Genomic DNA, 19,963 nt, shown 5'->3' with positions numbered 1-19,963 from the left:
CGCCTTTTGGAGTCCTTTCAGGTTTTATGTTCTGAGTAGGGTGTTCCCTTGGAATGGGACAAGACTGAGAGTCCTGCCCCCTGTCCTCACATTCCTGGGTATCAAGTTGGAAACACAGTTGTGTTGTTCCAGACTCCCCAGGGTTAAGTTGACAGTTTTGAGGGCCTTGTTGGCGGATGCATGTGGGCATGCAGAGTCACACCTTGTCAGCTACAACAGCTTATATGTTGCTTTAATTTTGCATGCGGGGTAGTTGCCCCAGGCTGGCCTTTTCTGAGACATCTCTGTGATGCTACCATAGGCATCTAGGAAGCCCATCATCACATCAGGATCACGGCCCCCATGTGGGCTGATTTGGAACAGTGGGTATCCTTCATGGACTCCTACAATGGGGTGTTCTTTTGGCAGGACTCTCAGCTGTTAGAAGCTGAGCTTCAGGTCCAGTCGGATGCTGCCAGGGGTCAAAGTTTTGGGGTATACTTTCGGGGGCGCTGGGTCACTGAAAGGTGGTTGGAAGCCTGGGAAGCTGCAGGCATCATCAGGGACCTCACCTTCCTTGAGTTTTTCCTCATAGTTGTGGCCATACACATTTGGGCTGACCTGTTCAGGGATAAAACCATGCGTTTTTGTGTGACAAACAGGCCACGGTGCACGTCATTAACTGACAGACATCTAGATCTTCCTGGGTTATGGCATTGGTAAGGGCATTCATGTTAGCGTGTCTGAATAATAACATCTTGTTTGTGGCTTGTCATGTGCCGGGAGTACAGAACAACTTGACGAATGCCCTATCTCATTTCCAGGCGCACCGCTTTTGTCCTCTGGCACCAGAGGCAGAGATGTTACCAGATAGGATGTCCCCTTGGCTGTGGAGTCTTGGTGCCTAGAAGCACATAGAGCCGTCCTGGCCTCTTTGGCTCCAAGCACCCGGGCCACATATAGTAGGCAGTGCAGGGCTTTCCAGGACTTTAGGGAGCAGGTCGGAGTGGGTCAGGAATGGCCCCCACCCACAGAGCATCTTATCCAGTATTTGGTGCATCTGAGGAGTAAGAGTTTGTCACCTAGAGCCATGGCAGTTTACCTTGCTGCCATTGCCTTCTTTACTAAGGTGTGGGGTTACAGGAGACTTCAGGATCAGGAGGCCTTCTTTACTAAGGTGTGGGGTTACAGGAGACTTCAGGATCAGGAGGGTGCTGGAAGACTGCTCTAGGGAACATCCTGTCCAGGCCAACAGCTGCAGGCTGCTTACACCCCCAGCCATCCAGGGTGCAACAGAGCAATTTGATACCATCTGCCAGTCTCCCTGTGAGGCGATGCTCTTCCATGCAGCCACGCTGGTGGCTTTCTTGGGGGCCTTCCAAGCAAGTGAGCTGTTTCCAAGGGGTGAGGGGGCTCTACAGCCAGCGTAGTCCAGTTTGGGGACATAGTCCTTAGTCAGGGTTCAGTCAGGATGCAACTCAGGTTTTCCAAAACTGACCAGAGGGGCAGGGGGCAGTCTGTGGTGTTGCACCACACCAACAACTCAACTTTGTGCCCAGTGCAGGCATTGGAGAATTATGTGGCATTGCAGGGACAGAGTGCAGGGTGCCTGTTCATCCACAAGGATAGTTTGTCCAACGTTCTGGGTGGTGGTCCGTAGATCCTTGGCGGCAGCAGGGGTCTCCACCGAACACTTGTCACTCCACTCCTTCCACATTGGTGCAGCTACAGTGGCTTCCTGGCTGGGATTTCCGGGTGAGGCCATCCAACATATTGGCCATTAGCAATCAAGCACATACAAGTGCTATGTGCGCTAGGAGCCTTGACTTCAGTCACTGGTTGCTCTTTTCCTTGCAGGCCCAGCGCAGCTGGCCGAGCAGGCTCAGGTCCTCATCCTGGGTCATTCGACTGTGTTCTGGGCCCACAAGACAGTGTGTGGGACACAATCTGGAATACAACTAGGACTTGGGAAGTGGGCTTCGATCTCCTGGATCGGTCGGTGGGGTATGGTAATCACCCAATTCTTGCCCATGCTACAGGAATTTCTGTCAGCTAACCCACCACTGGACACCCTGGTGGTGCACATGGGAGAGAATGATCTAGTTACACAGTCAGGGCTTTCCATCACCCATAGCATCCAGGCAGACCTTGCCCCAGTACAAGAGTGGTTCCCTAGGACTATAATCATTTGGTCAGACATGTTACAACATAGAGTTTGGAGGGGTGCCAGGGACCCTTATAAGATTGAAAGGGCCCGCCCTAAGGTCAACACCTTTATGGCTCATTTTGCCCAAACCCTTGCGGGAGGGACTTTAGCACACCCTGACATTGTTTTCTCAGAACCAGATTTGTTTTGAGGGGATGGAGTTAACCTTTCGCCCAAGGGGATGTGTTTATTTCTTGGGGATTTCAAGCAGGGATTGGCCGCTGTTTTGCGTGGTTGGTGAGCAGTGCGAGGTGTTAAATAAAGTTGTGTCTTGTTTTAAATGGAGTACAAGAGTACATTAACTATTGTTCTGTGTTTCACGTGCATATATTAGCATAACAACAGTGGGGCTGGATTAGGCCCAAGGCCCATCTAGTCCAGCATCCTGTTTCACACAATGGCCCACCAAATGCCTCTGGGAAGCCCACAGACAAGAGGTGAGGGCATGCCCTCTCTCCTGCTGTTGCTTCCCTGGAACTGGTATTTAAAGGCATTTTGCCTGTGAGGCTAAAGGTGGCGTATAGCCCTCAAGACCAGTAGCCATTGATAGACTTGTCCTCCATAAATTTATCTAAACCCCTCTTAAAGCCACCCAGGCTGTTGGCTGTCACCGCATGTTGTGGCAGAGAATTCTATAGGTTAATTATATGTTGTATGAAGAAACACCCTTTTGTCAGTCCTTACTTTTCTAGTATGAAGAATGTCAACACTGACATGGTGGCTGTGTTGTGTGTGTGTTTTAGATAAGTATATATTTTTAGGTTCCACTATAATGATCTCAGGCAAATACTGGATTTCTTCCCCTCCCCCAAAACAGGTCATGCAACAGCAATCCTGCAAGGCAGATGTGATAGCTCTTTCCATTACTGAGCCAAGATGTTCATCAGCCTTTCCGCACCAACTGGGGGAAATTGACTGGGTATAAAAGGAAGGACCATCAGAATGTCAAGTTTTAACAAACCTGCTTCCCGCGTCTTGAGCCAGCCATTAACAGTTTTGTTAGAGGAGATGAGCTTGCTACCTCTTATCTATCCCTTCCTGTGAGGGTGATAAGCTTGAACTGATCTAATGTGCCAAGATATGAGGAGAGCATTTTGCTAGGTTTTTTAAAGGAAAATAGCCCTTATTAACTCATGTCTACTCCGGCTTCCTCACCTGGATTGGAATCAGGGAGGCGAACAGAGAGATGGTCCTCCTGGAGTCATGGGTTAAACTTGACCTAGAGCCACCTTTCCCAAGCTACATGCCAAGTGACATAACCCATGAATTAGCTAATGGTGAACTCACAATCCCGTGGGTTCATAGAGACAAAAATGGACACTTCAAGCTTGTAGCTCCACATCAGGTGTAGGGGTGCTCCTGGGAGCCCTGCAAACAGGCTATCTGGGTAACAACACATGACCCAGCCCATTAGCACCCCTCGCCACTTGATGCCCTAGGTGACCGCCTAGTTCAGCTAATGGACTGGACAGCCCCAAGCCTGATGAAGGGTTCCTGAAAGTTCAAAAACAAACTGCTCAAGATCTTTTTTATTTTTGTTAGTCTTAAATAAAAGTATTACTAGTGTTGAGAGTCCTGACTGCAGCCCCTCTGGAAAAGAAGCAGCCTTATAGCAATGCACAGCATTGCTGACAAGGCACCAACAAACATGCATACAACATTGATACAGTGGTGCTTGCTTGGCAGAGCATGTCCAGTTGCCAGGGCAACAAGACAGGTACTTACACAGGAAAGAACAGTATGAGGCCTCACAAGAGTCAGGGATTGGGAGATAGGTATTTAAAGGACAAGAATAGGAGACAAGAGGAGAAGATGAAGGCAGCAGATGGCTGGGCATCCAGAAGAGGAACCAGCCAAAGCCAAAACGAAGCAGCCTGTTGGAGGAGGAAAACTTGGATATTGAATAAACCCTCTGCCTTCCTTCATCTTCGGGTTGGTGGGAGGTGGGGAGCTCTGTGCTTTTGGACTTTGGGAGGCTGTTGTGCTTTTTCTAACATAGTTCAACATTGTTACCTCTATGTTTTATGGACTCAGGAGAATACCATACATTCTCTGGAGGAAACTGCCTTCTCCCATCTGAATATGGAACTTCACATTTTTTTAGGATGGTATGCTCTCCAACCACTAGGCAGTACTACCAATTTTGCTTCTACTGATATTTCTGCCTAGTGAAACATGTAACATAATCTCTAATTCTGTGAATATAAAAAGACTACCACATTTCTTCCTCACTTCTGTTTTCTGCCTTACTTCTAATACTTTGATTAGAATGAATGATTGAATGAATGAATGAATGAATGATCGATTAGCACTAATGCTTTGATTAGCTCTGGAGATGGGAGCTACTGGATTTATTTATTTTCTAAAAACTGAAGTGCAGCCATGATTTGGGTTTTTTTACATCTTGGAAGAGCCCTTATGCAGTCTGAAATCATATCTAGCGCCTCATGAGGCTAATCAAAATTAATTTACCTAACTCTTCTTGACTCCATTTTTATAAAATGTAGACCTTTTGAAGCTGTTTCACCAGGCCCAGCTCCCCGCTGCCCGCCCCACCTTTTTTTCTTGATTTGTCTGTCATTCAGCCTGATAAAGGATTCTTAAGAACTGGAAAACTAGCTGCTCAACATGTTTTGTTAGTTTGGTTGGCCCTAGTAACGGTATTAGTAGAATTGGCTTGTTGATCCCTTCATCTATGTCACTGATTAAAAAGTTGAAGAGTACAGGGCCCAGGATAGAACCTTGTGGCACTCCACTTTGAAACCTCCCTTTGGCTAGATGAGGAGACTTGATGAACACTCTTTGAGAATAGTATTCAAAACAGTTGTGAATCCACCTGATACTAAATCTCCACATGAGCATCTAAACCTTCGTTATCTGCCTCTAGTCCAGGGTTGCATGCTCATGTTGCACATGAGCATGCATGTGCAAAACAGCCCTGGTAGTCCAAATCTGGGTAACCCTACTTCTAACCCTCAGTCTTAACCCAGGTTAATTAAAAACAGGGGCCCTGGTCCCTGGGGTTGATCATGTGCAGAGCTGTACTTAGGTAATTTTGGAGCCTGGACCTAAAGGCCCCTGGAGGCGCCCCCCCCCCCCCGCAAATTAAACATCTGGCAACCACACCACTTGGGACAGACTAAAGAGGATTTGGGGACCTCCAGGGGCTGTGGAGGCCCTGGACTTTGGCCCTGAAGTCCAGGGGTAAGAGCACCTCTGATCATGTGTCCACTTTCCTCTATATTTGCAGGTCCTGGACACCAGTTGCCATGTTTGTTAGAGAGCACTGCAGCTGGAGGGGCTGTGATCAGTGAATGCGATCTCTGTGCAGCCCACTCCATGATCACTTGCTCAAAATGGCATGAATGGGGCTTGCCCAGCCTGCTTCCCCTTCATGGCCAATCAGAGAGCAGCTGTGATGTAATGAGGTTTCCCCTACTGCTGGCAGTAGTACCGCATTGTGGGAGGTTTCTCCTGGTACCTGGAAGATCTGTTCCCCTCCAAGGTCTCAGCAGCCATAATCATCTGGGTGGTAAATAGGGAGGGCCCAATGGAGGCTCTAGTTGTGTGTGGGCATCTGGGTTAGAGCTTTTCCCTAACCCAAACCATCCCCAAATGATCGTGTGCAAGGCCCCCATATGTAGCCAGCATTTGAACAGCTTGCTAACCAAAATATTTTTGGGAATGTGGTGAAATCCTTTGTTGAAATCAAGAGCTAACATAATATCATGGCTCTGTGATGCCACACCTCAGGGCTGCTGGACTTCAAAGGCAGCATCGACATTTTCAAAAGCATCATTTGAAAATGTCGATGCTGCCTTTGAAGTCCAGCAGCCCTGAGGTGTGGCATCACAGAGCCATGATATTATGTTAGCTCTTGATTTCAACAAAGGATTTCACCACATTCCCAAAAATATTTTGGTTAGCAAGCTGTTCAAATGCTGGCTACATATGGGGGCCTTGCACACGATCATTTGGGGATGGTTTGGGTTAGGGAAAAGCTCTAACCCAGATGCCCACACACAACTAGAGCCTCCATTGGGCCCTCCCTATTTACCACCCAGATGATTATGGCTGCTGAGACCTTGGAGGGGAATAGATCTTCCAGGTACCAGGAGAAACCTCCCACAATGCGGTACTACTGCCAGCAGTAGGGGAAACCTCATTACATCACAGCTGCTCTCTGATTGGCAAAACCTCTGGAAATATTGCTTCTGCAACCACTGCTTCTGAACAGCATCAGAGCTGCTTTTAAAGTCTGCAGCAGCCCCGAGGTACAGCATTTTGGAGCCATAATTCACATCATGTTAGCCAATATAACTGCATCCATGGCACTCTAAACAATCCAATCAGTTAGGAACCCAATTAAAAAAACAAATAAGGATAATCGGGCAGGACTTACTCTTGACAAATGTATGCTGGTTTCCACTAAACACTGCTTTGTTATCAGGATGCTTACAGACTGACTGCTTTATCATTTATTCTAATATCTTCCCCAATATTAAAATCAGAGTGGCTGGTGTATAGTTTCCAACAGTGTTCCCTCTACCAGGGATTCCCAGATTTTGTTGACTACAACTCCCATAATCCCCAAGCAAAAGCCATTGCAGCTGGGGATTCTGGGAGCTGTAGTCAACAACATCTGGGAATCCCTGGTAGAGGGATCACTGGTTTCCCGGTCAGATCTTCCTCCCTGCCCCTCCCCCCCCCCACCATTTGAAGACTGGGATAATAATACCGTCCCATCACTAGTCTTGTGGCACCTTACCCATTCACTAGGATTTCCCCAAAGAAAATTAAGGAGAGTTTATTCACCTTTCCTTGTGCAATACTGACATCGTGTGGCCTGATAGCTTTATTGCAAATAGATGATGTTTTTTGAGAATTTAGGAGCAACATGGCTACTCTTACACTACAACATCTTCAGGAAGGCCAGTTCAAGCAAGCAAGAAAAATCTGAAGAAAAAACAAAGTGCACTTTCCCTGTATTTGGGGTGGGTGGATTATTTCTAATTCTTAATTACAAGGAACATTACTACTACTACTACTACTACTACTACTGCCATGAATATTTATATACTGCTCTCCAACCAAAGTTCTCAAAGCATAGGAAAATACATAAATATGGGACACATACATGTTTCTCACCTTCCTGGTTATCCTCAATAACCCTATGAGGAAGGTTATTATCAGAAAGTCACTCAGGGCTTGTTTGGAAAAGATGCCTTTTGGAAAAGATGCACATGCAATAAGGATGAGGTTGCACTGAGTGTGTGCCCACCCTGACATGACCAGAAGATATTCTGATGGGCTCTCAGGGCATCTTTTAATCATATGAGGATTTGAAGTGTCTAGCAGTTGAAGCCATCTGGGCCTCCAGCGTCAACAGTGCTGGATTTAACATTTAACAGCAGTTGGAAGCACATATAGAGGAACAATTTGGATGTACAGCCCTCTCATATGATTAAGGGATATTCCGTGAGTGTGTTGGGTCTTCAGGGTGGGCACACTCTAAGCATAACCTTGTCAAAACATGTGATTGTGGGTGTTTCATCCAAATTGTCCCACAATGAGCTTCATGGCTGAGCAGGACATTGAACCCAGATATCTCCAATCCAAGTTCATCACACCTTGAAGCAAGCTTGAGTGATGTGGCCAACCCCAGCTGGTCACAGGGTTCACATCCCCCACTGACATGCTCATTTTCAAATCTGTTTAATCATTTAAATATAATCTAATACTAACCCTAACTATAACCCTAACCCCTGCCCTTTGTGGCTTATTAAAGCAGCCAGAGGTGAGCTGAATACCTGGGTCTCAGGAGTGCTTCAGGGGATTGTCCCCTTGTCCTTGAAATATGTGTGAGACCACTAAAAAAACAAACAAACAAAAAAGCATCCTTGACCCTAGACTGAGTAATTAACAAACAAGGATGTGCACAAAACCAGTTTGCCCGGTTCAGTTCAAATTTGAACCGGGTTCAAACTGGGAGGGGAAGGTTTGGTTTTGGTTTTGTTCAGACCACCCTGGTTCGGTTTGAATTTGAACCTTTTTTGAACTGGTTTCAGCCAAAAAAAGGTAGGTTGTGTGGTAGGCACCCATGGGTGCCAACTACCATCCAAACCCCAAATCAATTGGATATTCCTATGATTTTTTTAAATGATTTAAAAAAATGGATTTTTTGCCCATTATTTCCTATATAGAGTACTTAGGGGCAAAAAACTGGGGTGGGTGGTGGGCACCCAAGGTTGCCCACCACCCACCAATTCCCAAGGCAATTGGGTGCTCCTAGTATTAATGGTGAATTTAAAAAAAGTTCCCCCATAGGATATAATGTAGATTTGAGGCAGCCCTACACCCCTCCTCTGGGGGGTGGCAGGGCACCCCAAAGTGGGTCTGGGGCCATGGCAGGGATGGCCTCAATCCATCCCAGACATCCCCAAATTGATAGGAGTGATTGCTCTTTATTTATGAATTTCTATAGATTTTTTTTTTAATCCCCATAGGAGATCATTGAATGTGGGTTAGTGGGTGAACCCTAACTCACCATCTCCCCTCTCCCATCTGGAAAACGCCCCCCCCCACTCTTTGGGCTTTGGAATTTTTTGATTTAACTGTTCTCTGTGTGTTGCTGATTATTGTTCCCCACTCCAAGCCCTTTTAATATAGGCCAGGGCCCAGGGTGCCCCTTGGGCCTGGTGTCTCCCCCACCCCCTGCCATCTCCCCTCTCCCATCTGGAATCCTCCCACTCCTCTCTCCCTCTCTCTGTGCCCCTTGGGCCTGGTGTTCCCCCCACCTGCCATCTCCCTGTTCCCATCTGGAATCCTCTCCCCCACTCTTTGTGATTTGGAATTTTTTGATTTGTTTTGTGTGTTGCTGATTATCGTTCCCTACAGGAAGGCAGGGAACAATTAAAAGAACACACTAAACAAAATCAAAGCAAAAAGCAGCACACTGGACAGGAGAAGAGGACAAGAAGTAGAGGCAGGGTAGAATCAATGCAGGTGGGGTGGGGTGGAGGGGGTGGAGGGCCAAGGCCTGTAGGGTCCTGGCCAAATAATAAAGGAAGGAATGAGAGAGAGAGACAAAGCGGGGGGGGGGCAAAATGGGAAAAGGTGTAAATCAGAAGATATGACAGGGCACAGAGAGAAGGCAAGGAAGGGAAGAAGACAGGGACAAAAGAAGCACAGTCTGAAGGACTCACACCAGTAGCTGAGAGCACATGTTCCAGAGATCCAGCAACTGAAGCCAGAGAGAATTCCAGGCCAGAGCTGGGGTTTAAATAGGTTTGAAACTCCCTCCTTTGGGAGCTCCCACCTTTGCACTCCCCCCCCCCCCGGCCCAGCCAACAGGGTGCCAGCTCAACAGTCAACAGCCTACCAGAGTGCAAGACTCATTCTGGCCAATCACAGAATCAAAGCTCAGCCAATGCAAAGCCTGAAAATTGAGCACAACAAGTCTCACAAAATGGAGGACAGAAAGTGAGCAAACAGAAGTCTCACAAAATGGAGGACAGAAAGTGAGCAAACAGAAGTCTCACAAAATGGAGGACAGACTCACAGCAGGCAATGACAGACCCTATAGAATGCATTGGACATTCAAACCAGTTCGAATGCATTTGAACTGATTCAGTTCAAACCAGTTCAGATTCGGTTAGAACTCGGACCAGAAGGGCAAAACCAAAGCCCTGTCTGGTCCGTTTGAACCTTCAAACCGAGCTGGTTCGAACTCGAACTGGTCTGCACATGCCTACAAACAATGTCCAGCCAGCCTTTAGTTTTGGGGTGACAAAGCTCCAGGTAGTCTTGGATGAACTGATTGTTTAGATTCCTTCCAATCTCACTTCAGGTGTGACTTTGGGATGAAAACTGTTTAGGTCACCCTGGCAGCTAGGTCACCTTCCCTGGCAGCTAGACAGGAATGGGGACAGGAAGGAGAGCAACCCAGTTGATTCTCCTCTGCTGCTATGGTATCTTTCTGGGTCACTTCACAGGACTGGGACTTGGGGAGCATTGTATAGCAGGGACTTTGGTCCTACCTTCGGGATATACCAAGAAGTAGTTTTTGTGTGATTAATTCTCTTCCCCATGGCTATGGCCTAGGAGATCCCACAGATCCTCTTTTGTTCCCTATGCTAGTTAAAACCTCCATCAAACTTCTGGGACAAGTAAAAGGTCTTGACTGAGATGACATCAATATATGTAGATGACACTCAGTGTCAATATGTAGATGACACTCAGCTCTACCTCTTGTTTCTGCAAAATGATCCCAGAGAGGCAGTGGAAATTATGAACTGGTATCTTTAGGAAGTTCTAGTCTGGATTAGAGCAGACAAGTTGAAAGTTAATCCAGTCAAGACAGGAGTGCTCCAAGTTGAGAAAAAGCTCCAAGCTTTTTACCAGTTTTGACTAGTGTGCAGGCTGCTGCTCTGCTCTCCCAAGAGAAGGCAGGCCTGATATCAGTCACACACGCATTGGTCAAATCCAGACTGGATTAGAATAATCCAGCTGGATGCAGGCTTGTAGGACATAGTCCAGTCCCCTGCTTGATACAGGAAATCCAGAGCTAGAGCCAGCAGAACCGATGGCTGTGCAGGGAGAGTCCACTAAGGTTGACAACAGTCCTGGACCAGCCGGGATGCCCCATTTTTGAGGAGAAAAGTGATTGTTCCATTTGGGATGCCCTTTCCCCCATATTATGGTTTGCTGCCACTGGCACAATCTCTTCCACCCCTCCAAGCCAGCACCAGCCAATCTGCAGTACTCCTGGCCACACAAGGGGAAAGCCAAGCTGCTCCAGAGCCCAGGCTTCTCTTCCTCACCACCTGACAATCAGCTGCTTGGTGGGCTGAGGAAGAGTGTGCTGTTGCCCACCTGCAGCATGGACTCCCTCACTCTCCCCTGCGTGGGCAGCCCAGGCAGTTGGGCTGCCTGATTCCAATTATCCAGAGCAGGAAGCCAGACAGCCTAGTCTCAACATTCCCACACGTTGGCAGCTAGGCAACTGCAGGGCTGCCCAAATCAAAATCTCTTCCAGGCAAGCAGTCTGACTGCCCCTACACGGGAGAGTTCCTGACTGGAAAGCAGGCAGGGGGGCAGCTTGCCAAAGTGACTGCTTAGTGTGCACTCTTGTTGCCTCCATCTTCAGGGTGCTGCTGGTGCCTGGGACTTTTACGCACAGCAGGCTTTACTGCAAGTTTTCTGGGTGGGAGGCTTTACTGCAAACTCGATATTGTCCCCCAAAACCAATGCAAATAGTGGATTTTTTTTACCCCAGATATAAATCGGGCTAAAGTAGAATGTGCAGTCCTAATTCAGGGAAAACCAGAAACACATGTGGACTGGTCCCCGATAGCCTGCAGTGACTTTGGGGTAAATCCAGTTGATATGTGGACTCGCACCCTCCATTCCAGAGATGCGAGTTAAAATCCATGTCTGGATAACTTCTGGGTACCTCTTTGAGTCTTCTTACCTTGCCCTTTGTCTGCTGCACCCCACTCCAGCCTGCGGGAGCTCTGTTACCATGAGAGCCTGTTCGAAAGGCTCCCCCAAGGAGCACCCCTCTATGTTTCGAACTACAAGCCGGTAGCTACTACTGCACCCTGGACCTCACGGGATTGTGAGATCTCCATTCCATTTCGCCTGTAGCTAACTCAAATGGCATGTCACTTTGGCAAGAAGCTTGGGAGAAAGTACTCTTAGGTCAAGTTCAAAAGCACAAGACTTCAGGAGGGCCTCCCCATGCAGTCAACCCCTGATTATTCAACAGGTGGGAAGCTGAAGCAGACTTGATTTAGTCAAGAGCTGTTCTTTAAAGAATAAGCCAAATATTCTCCCTGTGTTGGCACAGTGAATTGTCAAGATAGCACCTCCTCAGGAGTGAAGAAAGCAACAGGTCATCTCCTTTGCTAATGAGCATGTGAATGGCTAGTTCAAGGTGCTGGAAGTTTGCTTGTTTACATTTTAGTTGCAGATATTCTGACAAACATGAGAGATAAACTTTGCTATGTTCATTTGGCCTCTCCCCACATGGGTCTTTTCAGACCTTTCCTAGCCTTTGTCCAAGAACAAACTCACTTTTGTCCAAAAAGAAGTTTATTCGTCACTTTTGAATAGCACAATGGCACACCTTTGACAAAAGCTTTGTCCCTTTTGCCTGCCTTTGCAAGGTATGTTTAGTGTAATGCCGTCAGGCAAGAATTTGCCTATAACTGGTGAAGAAACCATCAATCAGAGTCTTCTGTGCCACCAGTGCCTTCTTTGTACGTTGGAACCACCATTCCTTTTCCCATGTCTTGGCTTCAGCACTTCTATCTTGCCCTACCTTGGCCTACACCTCCACACTGGCTTTACCTAACCCAGTCTGCCCATCACTCATGGCTATGAGGTCCCATTCATTTTTTGATTTACTTTTGGTTCCTGGACCCCTGCTGAGCCTCTGGATCTCTGTTGCTGCCTTTCTGCCTTGGAGAAAAGAAGTCTCTTGGTAAAGACTGAGCTGCAAGGTTTCAGCGCATTTCTCTTGGAAGGAGTGAGATAGTGTTATAACCCCATCCTTAAAACTCTACTTACCTTTCCCCTCATTTCTCCTAAAATGCAGATGTGTTCATTTCTCTCTAGCCAGACTTGAGTGAATCTAATTAGAAAACCCAAGCCTAATTAACTCCTTGTGAGCTGTAACATAGCCTTTGTAACTTGTTGGTTTATTGCTAGCTAAATATTATTGCTTAATTTAATAACCATTATTTTCTCTTCCTGTGCCCCAAAACCTTTCAACAAACCTCATTTTATTTGAATTTTAACTTCTCCATTCAGTTCTTTCCATGACTAAAGCTTTGAACAAATTTATTATGAAGTCCCAGTCTATCCCCGGTCCCCAAACTTAGGTACACACATTCAATATGGTCAGACACTTCAACAGGGATCCTGGCAAGGGAGATATTGTTCTTGTAGACCACAGCCACTCCACCTCCCCGCCCACTTCCGCTCCCCTGCTCCTCAACAGAGTACCCTGGAGGAAGAAGCCGGGACCAGACTAGGCTATTAGCATCCCCCAACCAAGTCTCCATAATACATACCAGATCAGCCCCTTCATCCAGAATCAAATCATGGATGATTTCAGGTTTATTCTGGACCGACCTGGCATTGCAAAGGAGCACAACAAGGCTTTGTGGGTGGTTAGCCATTGCTTTCCAAGGTCACATAGCTGGCAGGACAGCCAGAAGGGGAGACAGCAATTAAGTTTTTGATTTCCCTTCCCCTGCAATGGCCTGCTGACCTGTCAATGTTACTTCTTCTGTTCCCCACCACCACTGGAATAGCTGCCCCATAATCAGTTGACACACCCTGGCCTCCCCATCTCCAGACAGACCCAGACACATTAACGCAACTCACCCAGGATTTCAAAGAGAAGCCCAGTTATAATACCCGCCCTCCTTTACACACCCACAAGGGATTTTGAGCTAAACAGCCTGGCCCTCACCCTTGTTATCATCCAAAGGGGCAACCCTCTTTAGTGTTGCCCCTTCATTGTCAGGCCCGCCATCACAGGCAGCATTCCTATAAAGCCCAAAGCTGAGCAGGTGACCCGAGGAACTACTGAGTCACTCAGGAGCTGGTCTCAGTCCTGCACATACTCCCCACAGAGGCAGCAGGCAGCAGCCCCACAGGGGAAGAAGGAGCGGGCAGGTAACAGCAGAAGGAGCCCACAGCAGGCAGCACTGGATGGGAAGGGGATGGACTCTCCCTCTCCATTGCTGGGCTTCTAGTTGATATATCAGGCTGAAAAGCTGGATTTGGTAAAGCGTCTAAAAAAAAGCTCCTTGCAGCACTGAATCAAAGTGTGCATGCTGTATAAGAGCAAAGGCAACACAGCCTGCTTTTCTTCCATGCAAAGAAAGAGAAACACAGCATCATTTGGATCTGATTCTTAATGATGTTTGTGCAATTTAATATATTTAATTTAATTTATTACTTGCATTTAATTTAATTTAATTCAATACAAGTTAATACATCAGGAGGGAATAAATATGTTCTTACTTTCATTGATGATTATTCTAGATACACATATACATACCTGTTAAGTGAAAAGAGACAACTATTAGAAAGACTAAAAGAATATGTTGCATGAGTGAGCAACACATTTGAGAGAAAGCCACAGATCCTCCACAATGACAATAGTGGCAAATACCCTGGGAATGATGTCATAAGATTCCTAAAGGAGGAGGGCATTGAACACCAAAAGACTATTCCTTATACTCAAATGGAGTGGTGGAAAGAATGAATCATTCTGTTATGGAAATGACAAGATGCATGCTTGTAGATGCTGGTTTGGCTACTAAATTTTGCGGAGAGGCAGTGATGACTGCTACTTACCTGCAAAACAGATTGCCAACAAAGGCCACAGGAACAATGCCACATGAGTTATGGCATGGCAACAAGACTGCTTTGAGTCATACAAGAGTGTTTGGATCTATAGCAAACACCTATATACCAAAAGCCAAAAGGATGACCAAACTCAACGATCTGGGGAAGGAATACTTGTTGGCTATTCCATAAGGAATGGAATAGGATATAGGATTTTAGGATATAGGATTTTAGGATATAGGATATAGGATTAGGTAAAGGATATAGGATTTAGATGTTGCCACAGAAGCAATTAAAATATGCAATGTAACATACTTCAGTGAAAAAGAAACCCAACCACTAGTGAGCTGCCAAACTTAGCGTCCAATTGGAGTTGGAAGCCTACTCTACATAAGAGGTGAAGGACCGAGAGCATAGTGAACAGAGCACGGCGAACAGGGATAGCAGGAAGTGTGCGGGGGAGCCTCGAACAAGCCCCTGCGATCACAAGGATCACAAGGAGCCTGGTGGAGAAGAGAACGTAAGTACATATCCCTCCCTCATATCCCTCATATTCTTGGGAAAGGCTGTTTGGACAGTTAAATAGCTGACCATTGCAACTAAGACCTATCCTTCTAATAAACTATCTAATAAACAGACAATAAACTCTCTAAATACTGTAAACAGCCAACAAAAACAGTATGAAGATAGAAGGTCAGCAGGGGAAGGGGCACTTCCCAGTGTATTGCACAGAGTGCCACATATATGACTATTTGCCCCATGGGCAGAAGTCATGGGTGTGTGCTAGGTGCAAGGAGCTCCTGGCTCTCAGGGAACAAATCCGTTCCCTTGAGACCAAGGTGGCGAATCTGGAGAAGCTCAGAGAGACAGAGAGGCATGTGGACGAGACCTTCAGGGATGTGATAGAGGCATCCCACTCCAGGGCTGGTAGCTCCTCTGCTGTCAGGGAGAATGAAGGTCTTGGGCAAGGAGGACATTGGTCTGAGGAAGAGGGAAATGCTCCTTTAGAAGGGACCCCTTCCGTGGATGATGAGCCCATATCCTCTCGCACAGGGGATACTTCTCTGGGGGGTGGGGGCCTCCTTGTAGTGGGTGATTCGATCATTAGAGGGATAGAGAGATGGATTTGTGACCTGTGTGTTGACCGCAGAGTGACTTTCCTGTCTGGTGCAAAGGTTGCGGACATCACGCAGCGTCTACACAGGCTCCTAGGCAGTGCTGGGAAGGAGACAGCTGTCATGGTGCACGTCGGCACCAACGATGTGGGGAAATGTAGTTGGGAGGTCCTGGAAACCAAATTTAGGCTGATAGGTAGTGTATTGAAGTCCAGGACCCCCAAGGTAGCATTCTCAGAAATGCTACCTGTTCCACATGCAAGTACAGTGAGACAGGCAGAGCTGAGGGGTTTCGATGCGTGGATGAGACATTGGTGCCGGGAGGAGGGGTTTAGATTTGTTAGGAACTGGGACACATTTGGGAGCGAGCAAGGCCTGTACAAAAGCGACGGGTTGCACTTGAACCAAGATGGAACCAGACTGCTGGCACTTAAAATCAAAAAGTTTGCAGAGCAGCTCTTAAAATGACACCTGGGGAACAGCCGATGGGAGCTGGGCAGTATCACGTTTGGCAAAAGCCATCCTTTAAAGTGTGAGGGTGCAAAGAATTCAGATAAAACAGAAGGGGGCAGAGCAGAACCGCATAAAGAGCAGACGGAAGTCTGTGCCAGCCGGTCAAAGAGTCAAAATAATAGCATACATCAGGGGAGAGATTCAGTGTATAGGTGCTTATATGCCACTGCCAGAAGCCTCTGAGCCAAAATGGGTGAGCTGGAGTGCTTGGTTGGTAACACAGAAATAGATATAGTGGGCATAACAGAAACATGGTGGAACAGTGAGAACCAGAGGGACACTGTTATCCCTGGGTATAAACTCTATAGAAAGGACAGGGAGGGGCGCCTTGGAGGAGGGGTAGCACTGTATGTTAAAGAAGGGATAGAATCTAACAAGCTAGAAAACCTAGGTCGACTGGAGTCCTCCACAGAAACCCTGTGGGTGACTAAACAAGGCCGGAAAGGGAACCTGCTACTGGGGACGTGCTATCGCCCTCCGGATCAAAATGCTGACAGTGACTGGGAGTTGCAGGAGGAAATCAGGAAGGTGTCAAGGAGAGGCAGGGCTGTAATTATGGGTGACTTCAAATACCCACACATAGACTGGGAAAATTCACATTAAGGTCAGGACATTCATTTCACATTCAGGTCAGAGGTCAAATTTCTAGATACGCTAAATGACTGTGCCCTAGAACAGTTGGTCATGGAACCAACCAGAGAGAAGGAAACCTTAGACCTAATTCTGAGTGACACCAAGGACCTGGTGCGTGATGTCAGTGTCATTGACCCTTTAGGGAACAGTGACCACAGTGCCATCAAATTCAGCATACATGAGGGAAGAGAATCACCAAGGACGTCTAACACATTTTGAATTTCAGAAGAGGAAACTTCTCCAAAATGAGGAGTATGGTGAAAAGAAAGCTGAGGGGTGAAATCAGGAAAGTAACTTCGCTCCAGAGTGCTTTGAGTTTACTTAAAACCACAATACTAGAAGCCCTGTTAGATTGTATACCCAAAAGTAGGAAAGATACCACTAAGTCCAGGAGGATGCCAGCATGGCTAACGGGTACCGTCAAGGAAACCATGAAAGGGAAGAGGACTTCCTTCCGAAATTGGAAGGCCTGTCCAAACAAAGAGAACAGAAAGGAACACAAACTCTGGCAAAAGAAATGCAAGGTGACAATAAGGGAGGCAAAAAGAGAGTTTGAGGAACATTTAGCCAAAAGTATCAAGGGGAATAACAAAAACTTCTTTAAGCACATCAGAAGCAGGAAACCTGCCAGGGAGGCGATTGGACCGTCAGACAATGAGGGAGTATAAGGGATTATTAAGGAGGATATGGAGGTTGCAGAGAAGCTGAATGAGTTCTTTGTGTCTGTCTTCATGGCAGAGGATACTGAGTATATACCTGTTCCTGAACCAGGCTTTTTAGGGATGGAGGCTAGAGAGCTAAGCCAGACAGAAGTGACAAGGGATGGTGTTCTAAACTGTCTTGAAAAACTGAAAGCTAACAAATCATCAGGGCCAGGTGGCATCCATCCAAGAGTCCTCTTCCGCCCGGCATTAATAGTTAGTTGTTTTTTAATCTAAATTGCTTTTATTTCTTTTACTCTCTGTGTGTATGTTTTTAAAAACTTTTACAGTTTAAACAAATAAGGACCAACTCCCTGGTGATTAAGTTATCTTTGAGACCCCTTTGCAAGCTATCTGTTCCTATTGTTGTTCTAACTACTCCCCTCCTGTGCTGCTTAACAAAATTGATAACCCAATCAACACCATGGTGCCAGGAAGACCTTGCTTAAACGCCCTCGAGCAAGGCGAGCGATGCAGGATACACATAGAGAGAGAAGAGGATGGAAACTATTTGCTTAAGCAAAAACAGAAAATAAATGATTTACTAAAGTATTTGGGACTTACAGTGGCCAAAGAAACAAATAGACCCATGGAAACAGGTTACCTAAAACAGAAGAAGGAGAGTGAGCTTCTGCCAGACAACAGTGAGTACAGGACAATGACTGGAAAACTTTTATATGTAGTTATGATAACAAGACTATATAGCTTGCATCTGGGGGAATCTTTAGTAGGACAGTAAGCACTCCCAGCAAAGATGACTGGACTGCGGTAAAGAGACTAGGCAGTAGGGATATGCATGAATTGGGGTTTTTTATTTGATTTGTACCCAAATTGAATCACCCCCAATTTGTTTTGGTTCCAAATCTGCCCCCCTGAATCACCCCATATTCAATTTGTACCTGAATTTTCAGAAACCAAATCCAAATTGATTTGTATCAAAAAAGGGGGCCCTAGGGCCAAAAGACTAGGATGGGTGGTAGTGCCCAATGGGTGGAAGCTACCATCCAAATTTCAAAAGAAATGGGCATAGGGGTGACTTTTAAAGCATTTTTGAAGTTGGCACATCTTTAAATTTTCCCCCATAGGGAATAATGGGGATTTCAGCAGCCTTAATTATGACTCCCTGGGGGGGGGACTAGGGTGGCCCAGAGTGGGTTGTGGTGGGTGGTGGCATCCAATGGGTGCAAGGAAGCTACCACCCATATTTCAAAGAAATTGTGCAAAGGGGTACTTTAAAAGAATTTTTGAAGTTGGCATGTCTTTGTGGCAGATTTGGGGCAGAAAGGGGGTTTTGAGGGCAAAAGAGTGGGTCAGGTGGTAGTGCCCCAATGTGTGCCTGCTACCACCCAAATTTCAAATGAATTGGTGAAAGGGGTTATTTTTAATTTATTTCTGAAGTTTGCACATCTTTAAGCTTCCCCCCCATCAGGAATAATGGGGATTTCAGCAGCCCCGTAACTCTACTTGGGGGGCACCAGGGTGGCCCAGAGAGGGTTGTGGTGTATTGCACATAGGGTGCCAACATACCACAAGCCCATGGGGCATTGGGTTTTGTTGTTTTCAATGTCTGAGGTGTTCTGAGAGTTGATTCTCTGGTAGGAAATGAGAGCGGATTCTCTCATTTCCTACCAGAGAATCTACTCTCAGAACACCTTAGACATTGAAACAACAAAACCCAATGCCCCATGGGCTTGTTGTTCTGGGGGTAGTTGGCACCCTATGTGCACTACACCACCACCCACTCTGGGCCATCCTGGTGCCCCCCAAGTAGAATTATGGGGCTGCTGAAATTCCTCATTATTCCCTATGGGGGGAAAGCTTAAAGATGTAGAACATCTTTAAAGCTTAGGAACATAGGAAGCTGCCTTATACCAAGTCAGAGCATTGGTCATCTACCTCCATATTGTCCTCACAGACTGGCAGTGACTTCTCCAAGTTTAGAGGCAGGAATCTCTCTCAACCCTATCTAGAGATGCCAGGAAGGGGAACTGGGACTTTCTGTATGCAAGTATGCAGATGCTCTTTACAGAGCATCATTCCCTTTGCAGAGGGAATGCATCATTCTCTTTGCAGAGGGAATGCATCATTCTCTTTGCAGAGCACCATTCCCTTACAAAAATATCTGACACTGCTCACATGTAGTTCAAATGCAAACCAGGGTAGACCCTGCTTAGCAAAGGGGACAATTCAAGCTTGCTACCACAACACCAGCTCTTGCACCTTGGATAGGTGGGCCCTGTGAGTTGGTTTAATGTTCTTCTGGTAGCATATCCCTGTTATTAATATTAGATCTCATACTATTATTGTACTACTTTCCACAATTTAAACTGATCTTTAAATTCTGTTGTATATAGAATTGTATATAAATTTATTCTTCTTAATAAAGGCAACTAAAGGTTAAAAGTTGTTAAAAGTTAAAAGTTGCCTTAAATAAAGTCCTGAAAGTGTCC

At 46.4% G+C, this 19,963-nt stretch overlaps 1 protein-coding gene across 1 annotated transcript in view; it reads right to left on the bottom strand.

Moving 5' to 3' along the window:
* Positions 1 to 18,094, bottom strand: part of LOC128350536 (WD repeat- and FYVE domain-containing protein 4-like) — a 141,636-nt gene extending 123,542 nt beyond the window's left edge. The window contains exon 1 of the mRNA XM_053308946.1: positions 18,078 to 18,094. The gene's annotated coding sequence lies outside the window, so the exon portion shown is untranslated. The remainder of the gene's footprint in view (positions 1 to 18,077) is intronic.
* Positions 18,095 to 19,963: the final 1,869 nt, after the last annotated feature.

This window comes from Hemicordylus capensis, chromosome 3 (genome assembly GCF_027244095.1).
Source record: "Hemicordylus capensis ecotype Gifberg chromosome 3, rHemCap1.1.pri, whole genome shotgun sequence".
Lineage (NCBI taxonomy): Eukaryota > Metazoa > Chordata > Lepidosauria > Squamata > Cordylidae > Hemicordylus > Hemicordylus capensis.
The sequence above is the reverse complement of the archived record's forward strand: the minus strand, read 5'-3'. Positions and strand labels throughout refer to the sequence as shown.